At 34.9% G+C, this 26694-nt stretch overlaps 1 pseudogene; it reads right to left on the bottom strand.

Moving 5' to 3' along the window:
* Positions 1 to 26694, bottom strand: part of LOC106027768 (thyroid hormone receptor-associated protein 3-like) — a 286224-nt pseudogene that overhangs the window by 116836 nt on the left and 142694 nt on the right.

Below are 26694 nucleotides of genomic sequence, written 5' to 3'. Positions count from 1 at the left end.
TTTTTATAGCTTCCTCATCTGATGGGTATTTAAGTTGTTTCCAATATCTAGCTATTATCAACTGTGTTTCTATAAACATGGGCACACATATATCACTGTGATATGATGCTTTCATTCTTGTGGGAGGTTACCCAGAAGGGGAATAACTGGGTCAAATGAGACTTCCAATCCTAGTTTTTTGAGAAATCTCCACACTGATTTCCACAGTGGTTGCACCACCCTGAATTCCCACCAACAAAAGAGAAGTGTTCCTTTTCCCACACAACCCCTCTAGCATTTGTTACTGGTTGATTTCTTAATACTAGCCATTTTTCTGAGGTGAGGTGAAATCTCAGTGTTGTTTTAATTTGCATCTCTTGAATGACCAGTGCCGTTGAACATCTCTTCATGTACTTATTTTCTGTTTGAATTTCTTCATTTGAAAAGTGTGTGTTCGTCTCAGATGCCCATTTTTGAATTGGGTCTTTAATTCTGGGAGGACTTATTTTTTTGATACTTAATTGTTTATCTGAGGAACATCTGGCAAACACGTTCTCTCACATTGTGGGTTATCCCTTCACTCTGTTGGTTGTTTCTATTGTTATTAAAAGCTTTTCAGCAGGGTGAGATCCCATTTGTTGATACTTGTGCGATAAATCCTATGCAATCTGGGGTGCATTCATAAGGTTTTTGCCTATACCAAAGTCTTAAAGAGTGTGACCTACTCTATCTTCCAGAAGATCTAAAGTTTTTGTTTTAATATTAAGATATTTGATCTATTCTGATTTTAGTTTAATTCACAGTGAAAGATTTGGGTCAAGTTTTATCCTCAGCATGTGGAAAGTCAATTTTGTGAACACCATTTATTAAAGTGGCCATTTTTCTTCCAGTGAATGTGTTTGGCACCTTTGTCAAAGATAAGGTGGCTTAGTATGTCTATAGTTATTTCTGCATCTATTAATCTATTTCATTGGTCTTGGGGTCAGGGTTTTTTTTTTTTTTTTTTTTTTTTTTTTTTTTTTTTTTTTTTTGCAGTACCACACTCGTTTTATCATCATAGCTTTATAGTAAACTCTCAAATCAGGGATTGTGATGTCCCCTGTCTTGTCTTTGTTTACCAGGATTGCTTTTGCTATTTTAGGTTTCTTCTGATTCCAGAAGAACTTTAGAATGATTTTCTCGAATTCTATAAGATATGCCACTGGATATCTGATTGGGATTGCTTTGAAACTGTGTAACAGTTTGGAAGTATGACAATTTTCACTATATTGGTTCTTCCTACTCAACAACATGGGATATCTCTCCATTTTCTAATATCCCCTGCTAATCTCTTATTTCAGAGTACTATAGTTTTCAACACAGAAGTATTTCATTTTTTATATATTATTGTAAAAAGTATTGTTTCCTTGATTTCTGTCTCAGTGAGTTTGTTTATTCATGTACAAGAAGGCTATTGATTTTTGAGTGTTGATTTTGTAACCAGCTGCATTACTGAATTTGCTTATTAAATCTAGAAGTGTTTTGGTAGAGATTATTGGGGTCTTCTAAATAAAGTATCATGTCATCTGCAAATATGGATACTTTAACTTCCTTTCCTACCTTTATTCCTTTTATTTCTTTGTATTGTCTAATTTTTCTGGCTAAAGTTTCTAAGACTATGTAGAATAAGAGTGGAGACAGTGGACATTCTTGTCTTGTTCCTGATTTTAGAGTGAAAGTTTTCAGTTTTGTCCATTTAGTATGATGTTGGCTGTTGGTTTGCCAAAATGGCTTTTATCAGATTGAGATAAGACTATCTATTCCTTTGCCTATGGACTGGGTGTCTCAGATTGGGTCTTGTTTAAGTGTCTTCTCATCTCTTTTCTTTTTCAGATTAATTTCTGGAGTGATACTTGTTAGTTGCCTATGGTGAGTTGCTTTCTTGGTTGTGTTGAGGACACCCAGATTATGATCACTTCTCTGAAGTACCTTTCAGGTGTAGCTGCTTTTTGGGTTCTGAGTCTATTGAAAGATCCTACTTTCTAAGTGTTTTGGCAATGAAAAGATATTACTCACCTGGCTTGGTCCCTGATTCTTGGGCACTATGCCACATCTCTGTGACCCAGAGTCAATCATAGTTATGGATTATCAGGGCCAACAATTATTTAGAATAGTTATGTCAATTTTGGCTGTAGTGGTACCAGTAGCATCAAACACAGTATATAAGAAAATACACTGAGCCAGTCTCTACATTGCCATTTTTAACCACATGGACTGAATTTTTAACAGCATAACAGAATGCAAAACAATTATTATACAATACATAAATTTTTAATATGCCAATTCTGTCCTTAGGAGTTAAGATCCAAAATGAATGAAGAAGAAAACAGAGAAGTGGAGAAAAGAAAGTAGGATGGAGGACAAAGATGGATCCCCCAACTTTGGGAAACTAATGTAGAAGACTGAAGGTAAAGAGAACTGGAAGAGAAAAAAGGTAAAACAGAAGAAACCTATGCCTATCAGAAGCTTAGGAACAACACTCACACTAAAAAAAAAAAGAGAGAGAGAAAATAATAAAGGAGAAATAGAAACAAATTGAATAAAACATACAAGAAGAGAAGAAAAACAAAACAAAAAAAGTAGTCCACTTTCAAGATTCTCTCCGGATTCACTAGTAGACAGCCTGTGGAGACAGCATCCTGAATCATGCCACTGCATTCCTTCAAGCCAGGAACTGCTTTATGTTGGAGTAACATGCAACTGTAGCAGGCCTGCCCTGATACCAGGCTCATTGGGATCACCACAGTATAAGAATATTCCACAAACTATATCCAGCTAGAAGCTGCTGGAGGAAGCTGGAAGCAGTTCTGATTCTAGGCTTATCTGGCTCAACTCCAAAATGGCCCTAGGCCAATTGCTGTCTCCCACTGGAGGACCAAGTCCTCTGCACTCACAGCCAGCCAGTGCAGTCCTCCACATCCACAGCTCTTCTCCACTGCCAAATCTCTCTGCAGAGGCCTCTGGAGTTGACAGCCACCACTATCACCATGACCACATGTCCCCAGGTTCCAACAGCTCCCCTCATGCAGTGAGTCTGGCTCCAGGCAAGTGTCACCAGCTATAGCTCTCTTCTTCAATGAAGTTTTTCTTTTTGCTCTCTCTCTGTGGGCTTCAATTCAGACTTCAGTCTCTTTCTGGGTCCAAGGGACCTACTTCCTTCCTTATTGTTTTCCTCACAATGGCATATGCCCATCTCTAGATGATATCTTTCAGAGAGACTGTTTTCTCTGCTGCCTCCTTCTCCATCTTCCTAGATGTCCCAATGCCACACTTTAAACATTGAACTATGGTGAAATTTTCTGAGAAATATTAACTTTTGCACTACCAATAATGTTGATTTTTTGGAAACTGTCAGCACATGAGCACAATGAATTGAAATTTTCTTCATAGCATAATACATATGGGCTCTAATTCAAGCATCTGCTTCCTAAGCCAGGCCTGTATAGACCAAATTTGCATGATCATTCCAGGCTTCACAGCTGTGACAAGAAGCTCTCATCAAATTCAGCTTACAAAATTTTGAGGTTTCTCTTGCATCTCCAAACATTTCCAAACTCCTTTGTAACAGTTTGAAAGTTTTTTAAATAACAATGTCAGTACACAGAAACAACTCCACTCATGGTAAAAGGGCTTATGAGACAACCACTGACACAGTAGAGTCTCAGCTAAGACAAATACTATAGACAGGAAGATCTGCTGACCTGGAACACCTGAAGACATAGTAACAGCAGCAACTAAGGTTTGATGTACATCAATACTCCTAGGCTAGTCAGCCCAGGAAGAATATAGGACTCACAAAAAGGCCCTGCAGCAGAAATTCAGGTAGCTGGCCATCTACTTCATTATGGTACCCAGCAACCAGACAAATATCAATCACACATTAGGGTCCTAAGACACACACTACTCACAGTTGAGACTAGTAGGATTGAAAGACCAAATATTAGTCCAAAAGGTGAAAATGACAAAACATGAAAGTAAAATGCAATGTCAAACATCTAGCCCATCAGGAGTAAGTACAGGAGACATTGAAATAGAAGTCTTTAAAAGTCATACACCAGAAATCTCTGAAAAGATAGCAAGTTAAACAAAGATGCAAATCCATAAAGTTATAGAAGAAATCAAATTAGAAGTAATCTCTCATGTAAAGATAGAATATACAACATTAGTAAAGGAGTTGCTTATCATATCTAGAGAAAAAATAGATTTTAAAAGTACAGGAAGCGTTAGCATTCTGTTTTTATGCTGTATGTCTGGGACTTTAATTATTATTAAGACAAAGAACCCCTGAAACCTTGAATGAATAATATAGAAAACAAGCATAACCCATGAAACAACTTCAAAGAGATTCCAAAGACAAAAATGCTATTAAAAACTGTCAAAATCATTTAAATGAAGCAGAGGATACAGTTTTGGGCCTGAGTTCATGGTCATAGCTAGCAATCATGAAAGGGTAGAACTTTTAAAAATATAACAAAGCAGCATGAAATAACAATTTAGCAACTTCAACAGGATGCCAAGAGAAATAATATAAAACTAATAAGCATCAATGAAGATGCAGGAGTCAATGCAAATGACATCAGTAAACTATATACAGAAGTAAGAGCACAAAATTTCCCAAACATGGGCAAAAACCTGATATGTAGATAAATGAGTCAGATAGAATGCCAAACAGTCACAACTAACATAAATCTATACCCAAATATATAATATTAAGATGTCAGACATACAACAATAACAGAGAATATTAAAAGCTGTTAGAGAAAAGACACAACTCACCTATCAGGCAAAGTTCATTAGAATCATGGCAGACTTTTCAGCAAAAGTCCTCAAGTTAAGATGAGCCTGGAGTGAATGATATCAAGCCCTGATAGAAAACAGTCATCAACCCAGATTATTGTACTCTGCAAAACTTTCTTTCAAATTTAATGGAGAAACAAAATAATTCCATGCCAAGAACAACTGAAGAAATTCATATCAATCAAACCAACCATACAAAGAATTCTAAAAAAACATACCAGATAGAGATAAAAATGATCACAATTTTCAGAACAACAACAGGTGGAAACCACCAGGTAAGGCAAGCAGTTAAGCAAAGGGAGAAAATCAGAAACCCAACAACAGAAACATAACATGACAAAGTCGAGCCACTACATATCCATTATAACCATTAATGTAAATGGCCACAATTCACCTATTTAAAGAAATAGATTGACAGAATGGATCAAGAAACATAATTCCACAATACACTGTATACAAGAAACACATCTAACCCAAAAGGCAACTCATAGATTAAAAGACGAAGGATGCAAAACAATATTCCATGCAACAGGAAGCCAGAAAAAAGGAGTAACTATTCTGTTTGCAGACAATGTGAACTCCAAACCTAAAATGATTAAAAGAGATAAAGAAGGTCACTACATACTTATTAGTGAAAAAATTCAAGAGAAAGAACCAATAATTGTAAATATATATGCACCCAATACAGGAGTACCCAACTGTATAAAACAAATGCTAATTGACATGAAAAATAAAATACACAAGAATACCATTTTATTTTTTTTTTATTTAAAGAGAAACAAAAACAAAAAAAAAACAGTAAAAGGACACAAGTAATACAGAATTTCAAAAAATAAAAAGTAAGAAATCACTAATTAATAGATTACATATTGTCATCTTAGAAACAGTTTTTCAAGTTCCAAAATTAAAACATACAGAGTAGAAATTCAAACAGTGAGACTGCAAACAGTTGTATTCAATGATCCAACAAAAACTTAGTAATACAGTTTTATATATTACACACTTAAATATACATGCAGTTATACCCTTTAGAACACTTTCTTTTCCTGTCTTTTTTATAATGACTATTACACATTTTGGGTTTTATTACTCCCACAGTTCTTATTACTTTTTTTGAAAAGAATAAAACCAAATGTGACAAAACAAAATAGAGTCAGTCAAAACAAAAGAATGGACATAGTACATGATGTGAAAATAGAATACCAGGTGATCAACAATGGTTACCATAATGCATCTTGCTATCTTATTATATCATCAGGTATAATAAAATTGAACAAAACAGTACAGAACAAAAACAATAAAGCCTAAACATTGTAGACCCTACTGGACTTCAAAAGCAGATAATAGTCGAGCCAGAATGGGCATCATAGTGAATCTCTTTGCCTTCAAAGTAGTTGCCTATACCCTCAAACTTGATACTATCAAACAAAACAGAATAAAGTAAAGTCAGTCAATACAAGATCATGAGAGCAATACAGATGTTCAAATCAGGTTAATAGGAAAACAAAAAAGTTACTATAATATATCCTGCTATTTTTTAATTTATTTTTCCCTTAATTAAAAAATAATTTTAAAAAAGGGGAGACTGAGATAAAAGAGGACATAACAACACAGGTCAGAACAGAACAATTTAAGCAACATCGTGTTTCAACACCAGATAACCTGACATAATAGTAGTTACCATAGTGTCTCTTTCCTTAAAATACTTGAGTATAACTTCATATACTATAGCATCAAATGTATCAAGAAATTGTGAAACTATTCAAGAGAATGAAAGTATTACAGGGTATTTAGAACCAGCTAAAAGAAAATGAACAATGGTTTCTATATTATTTCTTTGCCAATAAAAAATTTTGTTTATACTATCACATATGATAGAATCCAATAAGATACAAGATGATAAAAGCAATGGAGACAGAAGAACAACACCTTGATGAGACTTCAAAACAAGATGATATTAAATCAGCGCTAGGTATTATTGTGTCTTATTTTCTTCAAAATTGCTCTTCATACTATCACAGACAATAAAATCAAACAACCCAGAGTAAAACCATTCCAATTAATGAGTGAAAACATGATAAGGCTTTAAGCAATATAATGGGGAATCATGATTACCACATACTTTTAGGTATTCTCATTTCTTAAACTAGGGAAACTATTCAGTATTTATATATGTGAGTTTGACTTATTTCACTTGTGAGTATGGTATCAAGCTGTGACCATTTATTTATAAATATCTCAATGTGATCCTTCTTTATGGCTGAGTAGTACTCCATTGTATAAAAATACCAAAACTTTTTTATCCATTCCTCAGTTGATGGACACTCAGGTTGTTTCCAAGATCTGGCTATTACAAATTATGCTGCTATAAACATGGATTCACATATATCATTGTGGTACGATACTTTCAGTTCTTCTGGGAATATGCCTAGAAGTGGAATAGCTTAAACAAAAGGGATTTCCAATCCCACCTTTCTCAGAAATCCCCAGACTAATATTCACAAAGGCTACACCACTCTACACTCCCACCAACAATACAGGAGAGTTCCTTTTTCCCCACAGCCTCTCCAGCATTTGTTGTTGATGGTATTCTTGATCCTGGCCATTCTTTCAGGAGTTAGTTGAAATCTCAGTGTGGTTTTAATTTGCATTTGTCTAATGACTAATGATGATGAACATTTTTTCATGTATTTATTTGCCATTTGTATTTCTTCATCTGAGAATTCTGTATTCATCAAAGATGCCCATTTTTTGATTCGATCTTTGAATTTTGGGGGTCTGACTTTTAAAAATTCTTTATATGTTTTATACAGAAATTCTTTATCTGAGGGACAGTTCACTAAAATTTTTTCCCAGTTTGTGGGTTTCCTTTTCACTATGCTAGAGATTTCTTTTGACGTGCAGAAACTTTTTAATAACACTATCCAGCAGGGTATGAATGCTTTATAGGTTGATAGTCTCCCATTGTGTTAGCTATTTGTCTGTGGTGCAGCTCTTTTTTGGAGACAAGAAGCTCTTCATATGAGTAGGGATGTATTTTGGGAAGGGCCATCTGAGGATTTTGGGCAGACTGACCGCATCTAGAATGTGCCTAATGATGTCATTCTGAGGACTGTTAATGCTTTCTAAATTTTCCTTATTTACTTGTTCTCAATTATAAATTATAAATATTGGTCACTTATAATGTAAAATTTTAAATTTCTGTGGAGACCACCAACACTTATTGAGATAATGTAGCCAAAGACATGGGGAAATGGAGAAGTTATGGTGCCAGATACCAAGTTAAAGAGTTGCGAGTTTGAATTTCAGTAAATGCCAATGATGTGGAGGAAGCAGTGATAAAAGGCCTAAAGGGTCTTTGGTTAGTTTTGAGGAATGGATGAGATTAAATGGTGGGTCTAACACCAAACTGCAGTTGGAAGGTAAAGGTGACAAAGAATGTGAGCAAGTTCAACCCTAGGTGTTGGGGAAGAGACAAGAACTAAGCTTTATAGCAAAAGGAAGGATGATTTTGTTTCTTGTGACTTTCAGAGATGGAGGAGATTTGCCCATACTTACTTGCCAAAAATAGGTAACATCAAAAAGGGAAGGAATGAAGATAGTGGTGCAACAGCTTAAAATTGTGAGGGAAAGATGTCAGGAAGAGGAAAGTTAAGGACGTGTTGGCTGATAGAACTATGTAGATTACAGGTGTAATCACTAAAAGAAGAAGACTTTTATTTAAATATAAGAGTATCCTTAGAAACAACTTAGCTGCATTGGGGCTCTTCAAGAATAATAATGTACCTTCATAATCAGAAGGCAGAAAGAGCCCTCACCCCCATTCAGATTAACGCTTGAAGTTCTGTTCTTTACAGAAAAGCAGCATCAGGGGAAGAAGTGTAATCTATGAGGACAGTGTGGATGACAAGAGGAATCTATAATGAGAAAGGTCACAGTGAGAGTCTCATGTGTCAGAGGTGCTGGCATTTGAGAGCATGAAGAGTTGAGTGGAGTATGGAGGATGTGGGATGCTCACATACTATAAATGCAGCAGCAGAAATCTGTAGAGAAAGAATCTTGTCTACTAGTTTATGCCTTATTAACTTGTCAAAGAGGTGTAATATCTGTTTGTCATCTATAGGCATGAGTATGTGACACTATGGAGTGTCATCTTATTTTCTTGGAAAACAAAGTGATTTGCTTCCCAGGAGGTTGTTGCAATGTTTAATCTATACTTGCATACTATCCTTCTTTATAGGTAAGTAACAAGACAAAGAGGCTGTATCTTTAGTCTTGATCCTGAGGTGAAGCCGATTTCCCTTTGTCAGTAGAGTTATGATTCTCAAAACTGCAGATCATGCCCCAAACAAGGGAACTCTTTAACTATAAGCGTGCACACTCTAAAATACCTATGCAGTGTGGATGTTTTTCCAAAGATTTTCCACGGAAAGTTTGAAATTACTTATCAAAATATACTTTATTAAGGTCTACATTTATTGTACATCATACTCAAACATGGAAATTATTTGCAAAGTTTTTTAGTCTATCTTGAAAAAATTTTGACATTTATTGCAAAATTATTTGTATTTTTTCTATGTCTTCCATCATATATAACTAAATAAAAAATTAAATTTAGATAGGAACTTAATAATTTTTTTTAAAAAAATAAACAAAAAATTAAAACGATACAAAATTTCAAAGTGAAGTAACAGGATATTAACACTATATTGCATATATATACAGCATATTGTTAATATATAGCATATTGTTATCTTCAGCGTAGTTGTTCAAATAAGATTGAGACATAAAAATAATCAAACAATCAATGAAAGCACAAACTGGTTTTTTTTTGAAGTAACAAAGATCAGTAGCCTACTTATCTGTCTTGTACACACACACACACACACACACATGCATATAATCTTTTCCCTTATTTCTTTTCTCCTTTTCCCTAACCCAGTTATTTTTTCCTTTCGAGCACTTTATTTATCTTTCATTTTCACAAAACTCATTGTACATTTTGGATCTTATTTACTCCTTTAATTTTTTGTTGTTGTTGTTGTTGTTTTGGTTGGTTTTTTTTTTGTCTTTTTAGTTTTTATTGGTACCGGGGATCGAACTCACGACTGACTGCTTGCAAGGCAGGCGCTTATGCCGCTGAGCTAAATCCCCAGCCCCTCCTTTAGTTTTTTATACTAGGGAGACAATACTATATTTACACCTGCAAGTCTGATTTATTTCACTTATGTGTACAGTCTCAAGACATCTCTATCTCTAAACCTTTATCTACCATCTATGTATCTGTCTTTCTATCATCTATATATTACGTATAGTCAATTATAAATTTATGTAAGTACATATATATAAATAAAAGGAGAAAGAGAGATCAAAAATTTCTGAAAACACATGTGTTCTCTCTCACACTATCCAATGAGAAGAAAGAAGATGACTTTGGGATTTATCAGTGGAAATACTTATTTCATAGTTGCAGAAAGATTCATTTGTGTAGAATTTCTATGGTCCACTGACTCATGGTACACACACACATGCATGCAAACACACCAGAAGTACTTCTTTTACAACACAATAAATAATATAACCACTAACAAAAATTTAGTATTTCATTATAATAATAAGAGATATGTCATAAAAGTTAGGAATATCATGCAGATATTTTGAGTACTGATTGGTGTTACTGTACTTGTTCTCAATCATCAGACTGTTGAACCTATATCAAGAAGTCATGATAGTTTACAAAGTAGTTTGTGAAGCTTAAACTCCCCATTCTCTATTGAAAAGTGGTAGGATGCCCTGCTATCCTTTTGTAGAGATTTAAAACTACTCTGAGGTCACGTAAATCTGATCCCAGTTTTATACTCAAGCAGTTACAGCAAACAATAATTACTGTGGAAATGTCTGCCTAAGTGAATGTGTAATTGATGAGTTTCCTGTGGAAGAGGATAGCAGAATTCTGATTGGTTGTGTTGGCTCTAACACTTCATTTCAGAAATCAGTAGTTGCTCATAAGTACATGCACTCAGTCATTGGTGCTATATGGACAAGTGCCTTTGGAGTAAGTTTGAAATAAAATGTGATAAGTTTTTACATTTCCTTGCAGAAGATAAAAAAAAAATGATGAGCTAGGGTACCTGGTTAGTTGGTTACTATTTGCATTCTGATATCATTGTGATATTTCTCACAGTATTCTAATGCTGTTTTCATACTAACCCATCACAAAAATAAAAAGCAGGCAACTAGACTAATCCCTTCTTTTCTTTCAAAGGCTTGAAACCAGCAGTGGAGGCTTTCTTCATTATGATGCGAAAACTTTTGATGACGGCTTGTTCAGTTGATTCTGTCATATTAGGGATGATTGTAGGTCAGAGTGTGATACTGCCCATCCTAACATTTCTCATGAGCAATTATTAATGGTCAATGCTGGTGAGTAGGAACTGTGCATCTCTGAGAGGGAGATTTTTCCATTGTTTCTGACTACTATTTCAGGCATCATGTAAATCTTGCTTTGAAGATACTGTACGTGGCATTTAAATAAATTTTAGGAAGACATATGTCAAAGTAAAGTTTATAATGGAATGTCCGCTTTCCTCTGTACTCTTATACAACCTTGTCTTGCACCAAATGTAATTACTATAGCTCATTTAACATGTCCTTATTTATTAGCTTTTTAAAGGACAGTTCTTGTGACATATTATGATAATTTCATAAATATGAAACTAAAAATATTCTGAGTGGCAGTTTCATTCATAAAAATGCCAGATTATCCGCTCTCTTCATGCAAACATTAGAGAAATTGTGATTGTTAGATACAACAGAAGTGATTTTTGTTGGATTTACTCCTCTCCTTTTTAAACCTAATTTATAAGACAAGATAGTGGTTTGTAATATTGGGGGTCCATTTGATTGCATCTTATTTTGAAAAAGATTCTTTTAAAACTTCAGGAAAGTTGAAATTTTACTGGCCAGGGTGACTTTCTATGAGTCTGTTCTAGGATTGGGCCATGGTAAGCACACAATAATCCAAATCTCCACCGTGACCTGGTAGATCCTCAGTGCTACTTCATGGAGAAGGGCAGGCAACTTTGAGAGCAGCACTAACAAACACACATGGGAGCTGTTAGGTACACAAGAGAATCAGTTACCTGGGCACCAGTACGCTGTCAGCAACATATTAAATCTCTTTGGATCACTAAAGAGTGCACTTTTCAGTGAAGAGTCTCCATCTTCATATTTTGGCAATTCCAAAAATGTTCAGACTCTGTACAACAATGTTAGGAGTATTCAGAAAAGCATGGGTAGAAACTTTCCTGAGGAGTCATATTTGTAATTCACGCATAATTCAGGGATAACTAACCATTTACAACTCCTGCACAATACAGGGATGAATCTAAAATGAGAAAACAAGGTACAAAGATCTTTGCATAAATACACAACTCTACAAAAGATAGCTTCATAGATGAGGAAGTAGCTAAAATTCCAGGTATAGAATTTTTAAAAAACCTAATGATTAAAATGTCCAAAAAGATCAAAAAAGATAAGCAGATGAATAAATTAAAATTAAACTGATCAATGAAATCTAAGTAGATATGAAATACAATTAAATTAATTACAGATTATGTGCAGGATCTTAATGACTATTTTAGTAATGAGAGAGAAGGTGCGAAGAAGAACCAAGTAGAAACTCTGAAATTGAAAACTTCATTAAGTTAAAAATTCATTGAAGCTTAGGCAATACACAAGGTAAATCAGAAGATAAACTATCTGGTGGCAAAAATAGGATAGGAATGCTAGAACACACAGGAAGAGAAGAAAAGAAAAGGAATGAATAACACTGATCTAATTATGCAAAAATTCATGTATAAATCTAAAAGAATGAACTTAAAGTCTACTGGCCTAGGAGAACGTGCTGAAGTAAAGGATAAAGCATTAAAAATATCTGTTCAATGATATTACAGCACAAAATTGTCTAAAATTTGGAGATGAGAGCAATATGTAGGTAAGGGAGGTGCTGAGAACCATACATAGAAACAACCAGAAAAGAACATCAATATAACATACCATAGTCAAAATGCCAGAAGTTCAGAACAAAGAAACAAGAATAAAACCATTAAGAGAAGTGACAAATTATTTGTAAGGTCAAACCTATCAGAATAACAGCATATTTCTCACAAGAGATTTTAAGGTAGAGGAGGAATTGGAATGATTTTTTTCAAAACCTGAAAGAAACTTATTGCCAACCCAGTTGCAAACCTAATTGCAAAATCAAATAAAAAATAGACCTTCCATGGTAAACATAAGTCAGACAAAATTCTTATACACCAAAGTAGCATCTCTGGAAATAGTCAAGGGAATCCTAAATGCAAACCAAGAAGACAACAGTTGAGAGACAGAAGAAAAAAAAAAAAAGCTCGAGGAAAGTAACAATAAAAGAATAAAATATTAGAGTCAAGTGCAAGACAAACAAAAATTGACAGGAATGTGTACACTGCTTTCAATAGTAACATTCAATGTTAACAATTATAATTCTTTAATTAAAGAGGGGATTGTAAGGTTGAATTTAAACACACTGTCCATCCATATGTTGCCTACAAGAAATACACCTGCAAAGATTTCCTGTAGTGAAAGTGAAAGCATGGGAAATTAAATTCTAAAGAGCTAGGCCTCTAAAAGAAGCAAGGATAGCTACATGTATATCTGACAAGGTAGATGTTAAACCAAAAGGGGTCAGAAAAGAAAGCACAAAATACTAGTAATGGAAACAACATGCCAGGAAGACACAACAACCAAAAATATCAACACACCAAAAATCTGGAACTATTAGACATAAAATGTCAGAGGTGCAGATTTCAGTACTACTATCACAAAGAGGTGAACCAGAAAACAAGTAACAACAAAGCATCAGAAATAAAATGCACTGCAGATCAAATGGATTTAACCATTTTGTATAGTATTTTGACCAACATTAATAGAATAGAGCCTCTTTTCAACATACTCCATAACATTCTCAAAACAGACCATATTTTAGATCATAGAGTAGTGAAAATAACTATACAACTGAAATAATTTCAAGCATCCAATGAGATGAAATAAGGAATCAACAGCAAAACAAGCCTCAGAGACAAAATGTGTAGAAATAGAATAATACAAGCACAAGAAAGAGTAATAATCTCTTAAATAATCATTAGGTAATTGAACAAAATCTAGGGAAACTTAAATAATAGCAAATTATTTTGGAAATAGTATGTATGAGAATCTGTGAAAATTTTAAGAGAAATGTTGATAGTTATGTGTACCTAAAATAGAAAAATAGAACAAGGACATATAAATAACCTAATTACGCATCTCAAGTTTCGAGAAAAGAAGAAATAGACCAGATATCAATGCAGCAGAAGAAACCAAATTTCAAGGATTGTAGAAGAAATTAATGGAATTGAAACTTAAAAAGCACAGAGAATCTGGAATCCAAAGATTTATTTCTACAAAGTGGTAAACAATGTTGATAAATCTTTAATAAAAATTACGAAGAATGAGAAGCCCAAATTAAGGAAACTAAAAGTAAAAATTTGAAATCACATCTGACATGACTGAAATTCAGAGAATCATTAGAAGCTTTTTTCCAAATTTATGTAAAAATAGATGGAGAATTTGTAAAAATTGTTATATGCCTAGACACATATGAAGTACATAAGTTGAGCCAAGAATTTATTTAAAATCTAAGCAATCAACAAGTGATTAAGCTTGAAGTAGTATTGAACAGTTCCAATTAAGAAAAGCCTAGGACCAGATGGGTTTGTGGCTAAATAATACCAAACTTTTAGCAATGAACTAACAACAATGCTCCTCTCTAATTTTCCATATAATAGAAGGAAAAAGTTTCCTCTTGAATTCATACTATGAAAGAAGCACTATCCTAACACAAAAACCAGATGATGACTTCACAAAAATGAAAGAAACTACAAACAAGTACCTTTCATGAACGTGATGCAAAAATACTCACATAGGTCCTCACTAACAGAATTCAATGGCATATTAGATAAATCAACCATCAAAGTCAAGTTGAATATATCCCAGGAATGCAAGAATTGTTCTATATGCATAACTCAGTGAATATAAGTGCTTCTTACAAATAGAATCCAAAATAAAAATGATATGATCATTTAAATACACACTGTAAATACCTTTGACAAAATCTAGTACTCATTCATTTACCTTAAAAACCACTGCAAATGGGTATGAAAGTACCTCATCTCAGAATGACAAGAGTCATATATGAACCACCCATAGATAAAAGAATTTCCCCAATAGTTTTAAAGGAGACTATAGTACATATTCTCATGGCTACCATTCAGTATAGAGCTTGAAATCAGTAAAGAGACAGAAAAACAATATAAATAGGAAAATGAAGTAGAAACTTTGCTTTTTGCAGATGATGATTCTTCACGTGCAGTGTCCAAAAAACTCCACCAGATGAATTTTAGATCTGATACATAAGTTGAGCAAAATGATTGGATACAAAATTAACACCCAAAAATAAATTGGTGTTCTTCTACATCAATTATGAACCCACTGAGAAAGAAATCAGATAAACAATTCTTCAAAAAGCTTTGAAAAATTAAATGCATAAAAATCAACTTAACAAAAGAGGTGAAAATCTTCTGTAGTGAGAATTACAGTGCTTTCAAATAAGAAATTGAAAAGTATGCAACAGAGAGATATCCTTTGTTCTTGGAATATGTGAAAATTATTAAAATGGCTGTAAAGTAGGTTTATATATTCAATGCAGCCCCAAACAAAATATTATTATTCTTCAAGAAACTAGAAAAAGCCATTGTGAATTTCATTTCGAAGAAAAAGAATGAGAATAGCTAAAGCAGTCCTGAGCCAAAGCAGTAACACTGCAGGCATCATCATATCAGACTTTAAAGTATACTAGAAGGTGGAAGTGGAAAAAATAGTGTTGACACAAAATTCAAATGTAGATCAATACAAAGCAACACAGAAACAAACATGAACACCTACAACCAAGGATGCAGAGGAGAAGAAAATTGCATATGTTATTACTGGGAAGTTAAATCACTACAACCTTTATGGAAATAACTGTGGAGATTCCTCAAAAGTTTAAACCAATGATGCTGAGACTTTTAGAGATGATCGCCCAAAGGCAACTCCAAACCCACTTATTTAATCACCAAGGGCCAACACTACAATTGAATTCTACTACTGAAAATTTAGTTTAGAAAAAAAAAACCGATTTATACATTTACACCTTTGCCTTAAAAGAAAAACAAAGGACACATGTTCTTTAGATTTATCACCACTGGACTCCTAAACCATTTGAAATACCATTAAACATAGCTATATAACTGGGGTGTATTACAGAGAGAATCATGGACCGCCTACTACATAGATATATGCGTAAACTGTGTTTGTATGTGGAATTCACAGTTGATAAGCAATGACATACCCATTAGCAGATTAATGAATAGAGAAAATGTGGTATATATATACATACACATATATACCATGGAATACTACTAAGCCATAAAGAAGCATGAAATATAGTCATTTGTAGGAAAATGACCAGAACTAGAAATTATCATGTTAAATGAAATTAATTAAATGTTATGTGTTTTTTATTTTGTGAATACGATAAAATACATAAATTAATAAGCAAATAATTAAAATAAAGCAGAGAACAGGAAACCATGAAGAATACTTCTGATATGGAATATGAGCCAAGTTTGATGCAGCCAAAGAGAAAGGAATTGAAATTGATTGAGATATGTTAATCATCTATCAACTTTCCAAAGTGACCTCCACCATCATGTAATATTAACAGACACTAATACAAGATAATTTTAAAATATCAAAAAATTTGTAAGTCAGCCAAACTCAGTCACTTTCTTTCTGAGTTTGTAATAATCTCATACTTCAATATATATGCTTACATTTTTTAAAATATGGTCTTGTTCTACTCTTCCATATATCTAAATTTTACACTCACATAGGTGAGTTATAAGAATTGTGCAATGTTTTCTCTTATAACATGAATTAAGCAGAAATACTTTGCCTCTTAAAACACAGATCCTTTCTGCTACAGAAGAAGTACATGCCTCCAAATAATACATAATTACACTAAGTCAGTGGTGGTGACCCTGTGGCAGTATGGCACAGATGGCTGTTGGTTACCCTTGAAAGCTCTGAAGAGTTTGCCATCACTGCCATAAGCTCCTGACAAATCTTTTGCTTATGCTTTTCAATTTGGCAACTACTAATGTAGATATCATTAGGAAAGTATTATGCTTTGTCAACAGAAAGTAAATCTCAATAAATAAAAATGTTTCACTGATTTACTTGATGCTTGTACAAATTATTGTGTAAAGATGTCTATGCAGCTTTGAAGACAGTCATAATAGCATGGAGTCTAAACATGGGCACACTTAACAGCAGCATTGACTTCTTTGCATATCCCAGGAGAACTTGTCCCAGGTAGAGAAACATTTACATCAACCTCACAGTGCCACTTTTACCTCCTGAACAATCCAGGCATCACCCTTACCATAGTGCTTTTGCATGAGTTTAAATGGACACACTGACCACATTATCTACTGTATTTCACATTATGGTGTTTATCATTACTTCATTTTGGGTTATGGTAAACCTGTTTCTGACACAAAGTTATGAAAATAAAGTGCAAAACTTTGTGAGTAACACACTGTTTTGTAAGGAAATAGAATGGGTTTTGTGAAGCTTAGGATTGTTCTGGTCTGATCCAGAATTGCTAAGGTTTTTAGAAGAGATGGGTGCGGTATCCTTTGAATACTCAGTAGGTTGGTCCACAAAGTTCATTAGTTCCATACTGAGAGATTTAAGTAATCTTGGCTCTAAAATATATAAATCAAAAATTATGTCCATACTGAATATATGCTTTATTCTTTTCTTGTCATTATTCTCTAAATGAATTGCAGACCTAATTTTCACTGTATTAGTCTGAAGATTGTAGAATTGTTGAAAAAGACATCGTCTAGAATTCCTCCTGAAGTTTCTGAACCTGTTGTAATTCATAGTTTTTGCTTTTTTTGCAGAGATTTTGGTTTCTGACTGTTTTTTTTTTTTTTTTTGAAACCAATGAATCTTGGGTCTCTTGGCTTCAATACATCAATGCCCCATATTATGGCATGATGGTAATTGTGCTTTTATATCTTTATGACTGGGTTCTTGGGCTGGAAACAACCAAAATAAGCTCTGATCATCTTGTTTTCCGGACCACTGATCTAAGAAGCATTGGAGGAGAAATTCTTATTAGCAGTGATTAGCACAAGGTCAGGGAGTCACTAGGGGTGTTTCCAGTCTCTCCACTCTGTTAGAGGAAGAAGGTGAGGTGAATCTGATGGTAAAGGAAAAGTTGACCAATTGATGAAAACATATTGTTATTTGTATTCCGTGAGGAAATGAAGGTGATAGGAGACTGCATGGTTTGCATCTCAACAAGGAACAAGAACAGTGATCATGCAATGCTGATAGGCACATTTGCTTTAGTGTACTTATCAATTGCAAGGAAAATTGTTTCTTCTTAAATTGTAATGTAATATAGACAAATAATGATAAAGAGAATGTTAAAGGGTACTATGCCTACTTCTAAGAAAATGGTAAAACAAAATAACTAGAGAATAACAACCGTTAATACACTGGGTTTCCTAATCTTAGAAAAACAGCCAAAACATCACTCAGTAAAATTCATAGAAAAAAAAAGAATCTTAAAAAGAAGAAATCAGTAGCAAAAAGCACAAAGCTTTCTTTTCAACAAACTAGAGGAAACTTCTCATATAAGTGTGTTTCCACTCCCATAATTACAACTGGTTTTCAAAAGAAAAAGAACAAAAATTGTTGCTGTTGTAGCAGGGGTTCTACACAGAGAACAATTCATATTAGGACATGGAATTTATAATATTTTTATAATGGTCACTGGAAGTCAACATCGGAAAATGCAGGAAATTTATCCACAACACCAAAGACATAGATTATTTAGTCAAAGACTAAACCCCACGGCAATGTCCCACATGAGTCCAGATAAAAACCCAGAGCTCAGGACAATGCCTCCAAGAGTTTAACTGGAAGTCCAAAGCCCACAAGAAAGACTCACTCCAGTCTCTTTTACGGATCCATGCCAGGATGACCCAAGGGTCAGCGTTGGAAGCCAGAAATTCTATGCTAGCAGGATGAAGGAGCTGTCCTAGTGGGATGAGTGTTCTACACTGGAGCCGAGAAGTCACACAGCTAAGACCAGGGCTATCCTGAAAGGCACCACAGCTGTCCTCAGAGACACGGAGGCCCCGAGCTTCTCCGAAGACAAGCACAGTCAGGTACGTGCCAGGAAGCAGCATGACGAGTTCATCCTGGAGACCAAGCAGCACATGTCTTCCCCTCCAGAGCCAGGAAGCAATGCTCGATGTGAGGACCAAAGCTTCTCCAGGAGAACCAACAGCTCAGACAGCAACTCGTAGGAGAACCCACAATGCCTCCTTAATGCCTCAACCCTCTCAACACCTTCCTTTTTCTCCACCTATTTATCCTGGCAACCCTCCTCAGGTGGAGCATCTTTTCTCAGTGCATGCTGATGTAATCCAGCTGGCATTAAGTTGAGCACCAGTTTTCAAACCATAACAGTTGCCATAAATCAATATTTTTCACTGAACATCACTGTTACCAAATTTAGTAATTTTCAGGTTATACTTCAACAAAGAGAAGGAAAGAGCTACAATCTGAGCTAATCTATCCAATGTTCTTCTTGGCAACCTGAAACCAATATTTTAAACCCTAGATCACTTCACTGTCATGAAAAATAAGCCTAGTTATTTTGCTGGGACAAGGACCAGGAATCTGAAACTTGGTGTGTTTTCAGAAAGAAAAAAATGGGAATACTGGACTAAATTTATTAGAAAATTTTTAAAATTTCAAAACATTTACTTTGCCCTAATGTCCATTGTGTTTTAGGCTTTGCAGCGTAATGAATTTTGGGGCAAAACTTCTGTACAGGACACAGTGAAACAGGGATCAGCGGCTGTTCCAAGCACATAATGTAAGTCAGTGTTCAGTTTAATGATAAATTTGCTCCTTTCTTTGATGCCATGCATAAAGGCTTTTGGGCTTATATCTGGTATAAGAACTTTCAATCAACAAATCATTCTGTACCTAACTTATCCCATCTGTAAGTTAATTGATCTGTATTAATGTATGTGAATACACAACACAACTCTTGTGTTCTTCTGCAGTAAACATTTTGTTTAATGCAGACAAATGGTTGTGTTATACTTTTGAAATTTTTTTGATGGTTGGTTTATTTTTTTTCTTTGAGGACATTTGTGCTTGAAATGGGCTGCTTTGATAATAAATCAAGGATTTATAGTCCCTAACATTATTGAGTCCTAAGCAATAGTAGAAGCTACAATAATAGCAACAGCATACAAGGAGTAAATGTAATCCAACTATGATCCTAGCAACTCTCTTTACCTTGGGGCACTGGAAGACTTGATGAAATAACAATCTACACAGTTGAGTGTGTCTGTGTAAATATTTATAAAATGCATCTGCTAAGGAAAGAACATGTATCTCAACAGACTGAGAAGGAAATCTCAATTCTGCCTAATGATATTAAAATATAGGAAGAGTTTTCATGAAGATAGAAGATCTTGTTTTGAAATTTTAATGACAATTTCCTTGTCCATGTTTGTTGCTAGTATCTGATTATCATACATACATTTATGTGAGAAGAGAATATTTTCTTTTGTTTCCTGTTGTCTTCCAATGTTGAGGCGAGGGGAATCACCCCAGTTGTGGCTTTATGCTGTTGCTGCTCCTCTAGGTCCTGTTATCATGCACAGGCTGGGCTCACAGGGAAACAGAGACTATATGTGCTTGCTTAACTGTCAGAACAACCCATTTCAAACTCAAATGTACCAAAGGGAAGTCATATTGTAATTCACATAATGTATAAATAATTCTTTGAATCAAAACAAATTTGTATTGAATTATTGATTATAAAAGCTTGCATGAGGAGCTGTTCTCTTTAACCAAAGAACTGCCTTTGCTTTGATGCAGATGTGGCAAATTTATAGGAAAAATTCACTGCCAGCCTTCTGGTCAGGAGGAAGTGGATAGGAAAAGTAGGATCAGTGGAGGAGGATCTACCATAAGGCGTCAAAGAAAACAGGCTGCAGATGATTTTAATCCTGTCAAGTTCCAAAAGATGCAGAATGGGAGCAGGCAATAATTCTGGTTCCCATGTGCATTTTGAGTACAAAAGCTTTTTAAATCCATACCAGTACAAGTTCCTCCTGCTCTGCTCCAGCCACCTAAGATTTGAATCGGATATCTCGGCCTGCTGGTAACGCCTTGTAGTTGAAAACCTTTGCTGCTCAACAGTCTTAGTACAAGATCTGATAGAATGTGATCTGAGCAAAGCTCTTATTCCTTCCCTGTTGTCCTACTTTTAGCATTCATAACCTGATTTCTGAATAGATTTTTTTTGATGGATTATCAGAATGACAAGGAGCTCCGAGTTTGTAAGCAAGGGCTGTGGGTGTCATAGGATAAACCCTCACTATTTCTAACTAAAAAACAATTTTTAAAAATTCATAAATATTTCTGGTGAAGAGAACAGTGTTACAGATTTGGAAACAAATTAATCAGAAGAGGCTAGAAAAACCACCGAACTCTATAACCTTGGCCAACTTTCTTAAACCTAATCCCATTCCTTCTTTAAATGTGCATTATATCTCCTCTCTGGACTTTTTAGGGATTAGATGTCTAGATAGTATCTAGCAAATGTTAATTACACCTCACTGACTCTTACTTACTACAAATTGAAGTGATAACCATTAATGTTTGGAGAATCTATAGTATTCTTTATCAAAGGAATGCTGATAATTCAGAGTAAGTTTTAACATATGCTAAGAATGAAGTTATATCCCTTCTGTTTTGCATTTCAGATGTTCTGGTGAAGAGTTCCTGACAATGGTGGGTACTGATCTCTCTGCTTGGGGCTTGTGGAAGAATCACGTGGTTTTGGCTCTTGGAATGATTATCTTCTTCATGATGGCATTCTTAAAATTATTATTCCTTAAAAACATTTTTAAATTCCCCTTTATATTACTGTGAACTACTTTCATATTAAAAAATCATTATTTGTTTCCAGTGTCCAAATGTCTTCTTCTCTTTTCTGTCACTTGCCATTACACTGTTGTCAGCAGAAACTACTTTTAATGGAACTATTTATAAAAAGCTGAGTTATGCAAAGTTTGGGAAGATCCCAAATGAAACACTAAAGATATTATGCAGTCTTCATTAAATCATAATCACAGGACAGCAATATAATATGTTGAAATGAAAGATTAAAACGGAATTCTAGAAAGCTTTGTAAAACCACTAATATCTTTGATATTATTTTCCACAGCTTTCAAATGAATAGGTGGCCTACTAATTCTCCAGTTTGAATGTTCCATGAATCTGTGTTCTGCTTTTCTCTGTCTTTCTTTCTCTTTTTTTCATTTATTGTTTTTGTTTGTAGGAGGAGTTAAAAATTTTTGTGTTTTTGTTCCATTAAACATGAATCATTCAAGTAAAATTAACTTACCTAAAGAAATGTACCAAAATAAGGGGAAAGCAAAACAACAAAGAAGCCATGGTTGGGGGAAGAGAGGCGGTTACAGTCTAAATAGCACATATTCACAAATGCCACATTATTCAACTGCTCAAGACAGGCTCCTAGGGAGGCAAGCACAAGAGGATGTTTTTCCCCAAGCATCATGGAACATTTCAATATAAACTTAAGATTAAAAAGATAAAGAAAAATTAACCAAAAGTATACATAACCCCAATAACTACCCAGCCATAACTGGCTTTGTAATTGATTGTGGTTGTTGCTTTCACATTATGGAAAGATTAACAAAAATATTAAAATTTTTGCCTCATTTTATATTTTTTAGGATAATAGAATTCAGAAGACTCTTAGAAAACCCACCAGAAACTGCCTTCCAGATTCCACTCCTTTTGTAGAGGATCAGCAACACAAGAAAGTTTGGGACATTGGCGCTGCTGCCAGAGAATGGCAAGCCCAACCCCGGAGAAGTCAGTAAATGCAGCAGAGTGCACAGAAAGTGGTTCAGAGCAAGTCTGTGTGACACAGAGATACACAGAAAAGGAGACCACAGGGTGATCAGAAAGGCCTTAAATTTCTGCTTACTGTACAAAAGCGGATTTCACGAAGATCCAACAATTTGGTCCCAAACTGCGGTGAACACGTCAATGTTTAATCACATGATTTGCATTCTCTTTTAAGAGTTAAAGTTACACAAATTAAATATTCCCTACCTTACAACATATGCCTTAAAAGGGGGACCTTTTAAAATCTGGTTAGGAGATTCTGGCTGCACTCAAAGAACTGTGGAGTTTCCAGCAAGCAGGCGCACGCACACACTATACCCAGAGCCCAGCCTATTTGGGACTCTTGCACCATGTGGGTGCAGAGTAAGGGCTGGGTGGATCTGGGGCGCCTGCAACTGCCTCCCCGTGTGTCTTGAGGGCTCTGGATTTTCACCAAGCAGGCGAGCATCACTAGTTCCAGAGGCCCCAAAGCCTGCGCTAAGTGCCCAGGGCCCTGTGCACCAAGTGCAGAATGTTCCGGACACTCGAGCCTTCCAGGTGCAGTGAAGTGGCTAACTGGGTCTGAGGCACCTACATCCGCCTCCTCATTCTGGCTGCACTCAGAGAACTGGGGGGTTTTGAGCAAGCAGGTGGGCACACAGTGTCCTTGGAGCCCAGCTTATCTGGAACTACAGAGTTTGAAACAGGCAGGAGATGGCCACTGGTTCCAGAGTCCCAGTGGCCAGGGCAACTGGGTGCCAGAGTTCCAGGAACTGCAAACATAGAAGTGGATTTCCAACAGACCCTGAGGAAGCTTTTCAATAACACTTGAAACACAGAAATATAGGAAAATTACAAAATGAAAAACCAAATTACAATCTCAAACCTCCAGCCCATCTCAAGAAACCTTAGGAGCGATGTATAGAAAAGAAAATATATGCCATTCACCTCAAATATCAGACATAATAGCTACTGAAATTAACAAGCAACTCCAGGAAGCTTTAAAGGAATTCAAACTCGAAATAATCTCCCAGGTAAAAGAAGAAATGATAAAAGAAATGAAAATCATTCTGAATATATCTAAAGAAAACACAGTTAAAAAATTGGAGGAACTAAACAAAAAGATAAAATCCCTAGAGGAGCAATAAGAGAAACAAACAAAATACATAAAGCAGATGCACAGAGATATACAGGAAATAAAAAACTCCACTGAAAGTTGTAAAAACAGCCTCAATGAAAGTGAAGATACAATTCCAGACCTTGAAGACAGGATTGCAGCTAGTGAACAGGAAAGGAAAGGTCTTTTTAAAATAACAAGGAATCAGGAAATAACAATTAAACAACTGCAAGATGATGCTAAGAAAACAACATAAGATATATAGGACTAATGAAAAAGAAGGGGACAATGTAAAGGATGTCAAGAGGATATTTAGAGAAGTAATATTTGAAAATTTCCCAAGCATGAGATCAGAAACTGATATCAGGTTCAGTGAAGCCTATAGAATTCCAAATAGCCATAACCAAAATAAAACTAAACCCAGACACATAATAATGGCCATCCCAGAAATCAAACAAAAGAATAGAATATTAAAAGCTGTCAGAGAGAAAAGACAGATCACCTATAAAGGAAAATCTATCAGAATCACAGCAGACTTCTCAGTACAAAAAATATAATCAAGAAAAGCATGGAGTGAAGTATTCCAGATCCTAAAGCAAAATGATTTCCAACCTAGACTGATGTACCCTGAAAAATTATTAATCAAAATTGATGGTGAAATATGATACTTCCATGACAAAGAACAGCTGGAGAACTTCATGAACACCAAGCCAACCGTGCAAAAATATTGAGACACAGTTTAGATACACAACGGAAAAAGCCACTAAGCAAAGCAGATAATTAAACAGAACAGAAAGATAAAGATGCAACAGCATAGAGATAACATGTCAACAATAAATCAGCATATAACAGTTATAATCATTAATGTAAATGGTCTCAATGCACCAATCAAAAGAAACAGACTAGCAGAATGGATCAAGAAACAAAATCCAACCATATGCTGTTTACAGGAAACCATCTAACTCAGGATACTCACAGACTGAAAGTCAAAGGATGGAAAACAATACTTCACACAACAGGAATCCAAAATAAAAGTAGGAGTAGCCATTCTGTTTGCAGACAACGTGAACTTTAAACCAACAATGATCATAAAGGACAAAGAAGATCACTACATACTCGTTAGGGGAAAACTCCAAGAGGAAGAGATAACTGTCTTAAATATATATGCACCAAACTCCAGAGCACCCAGTTATATAAAATAACTATTAACACAAATGAAAATTCAAATTATCAGTAACACAATTGTAACAGGAAACCTTAACACACCATTGACACCAAGGGACTGATCAACCCGACAGAAAATGAGCAAAGAAATAACAGAACTGAATCACACCTGTAAACAAATGGCCTTGATAGACATATACAGAATGTTCCACCCAACAACATCAGAATACACATTCTTCTCAACAGTATATGGGTCATTCTCTAAAATAGACCATATATTAGCTCACAGAACATATTTAAACAAATGCAAAAGAATTGAAATCATCCCTTGCATGTTATCAGATCCTATTGCTTTGAAATTAGAAATTAACGATAAAAGATACTGCAAAAATCCAACAAACACATGGAAACAGAATAACACACTCTTGAGTAATCAGTGGTTCACAGAGGAAATTAAAGAAGAAATCAAACAATACCTACAAGAAAATGAAAACGCAGATACAACTTAATGGAATCTGTGGGATGCAATGATAGCTGTCCTCAGAGGAAAATTTATTGCACTGAGTTCCCACATCAGGAAAACAGAAAAAATACAAATAAATAACTTGATGCTACAACTCAAACAACTAGAAAAAGAGCAAGTCAAGCCCAAACCAAAAAAAGGGAGGAAATTATAAAAATCAGAGCAGAAATCAACGCAATAGCAACTAAGAAAACAATCCAAAGAATCAATGAATCAAAGAGTTGGTTCTTTGAAAGAATAAATAAAATTGATAAGCACCTAGCCAACCTTATTTAAAAAATGGAAGAAGAAGCTGAAATTCATGCAAATTCATTCTTCTCAGTAGTACACAGGGCATTATTTAAAACAGACCATGTACTAACCCACAGAACATATTTAAATAAATGTAAAGGAAATGAAACTATCCAATGCATGTTATCAGATTATTGTGCCATGAAGCTAGAAATTCATGATAAAAGAAACTGCAAAATTACTATGAACACATGGAAACTAAATAATACACTCTTTTTTTTTTTTTTTTTTTTTTTTTTTTGTCTTTTTCATTTTTATCGGTACCGGGGATCGAACTCACGACCGCTTGCTTGCAAGGCAGGTACTTATGCCGCTGAGCTAAATCCTCAGCCCCAATAATACACTCTTGAGCAATCAGTGGGCCACAGGGAAAATTGAAGAAGAAATTAAACAATACTTACAGGCAAATACAGCTTATTGGAATCTGTGGGATGCAATGAAAGCAGTGCTTAGAGGAAAATTTGTTGCACTGCATTCCCACATCAGGAAAACAGAACGAATACAAATATACAACCTGATGCTACACCTCAGACATTTAGAAAAGAAGAGCAAGTCAAGCCCAAATCCAGAAGGGAGGACATTATAAAAATCAGAGCAGAAATTAATACAAAAGAGACTAAGAAAACAATCCAAAGAATCAATG

The sequence above is a fragment of the Cavia porcellus genome, unplaced genomic scaffold, assembly GCF_034190915.1.
Source record: "Cavia porcellus strain 051 isolate PalLab524CR breed Dunkin Hartley unplaced genomic scaffold, mCavPor4.1 scaffold_4, whole genome shotgun sequence".
Taxonomy (NCBI): domain Eukaryota; kingdom Metazoa; phylum Chordata; class Mammalia; order Rodentia; family Caviidae; genus Cavia; species Cavia porcellus.
Note: the sequence above shows the minus strand (reverse complement) of the source record. Positions and strands in the feature narration are given on the sequence as shown.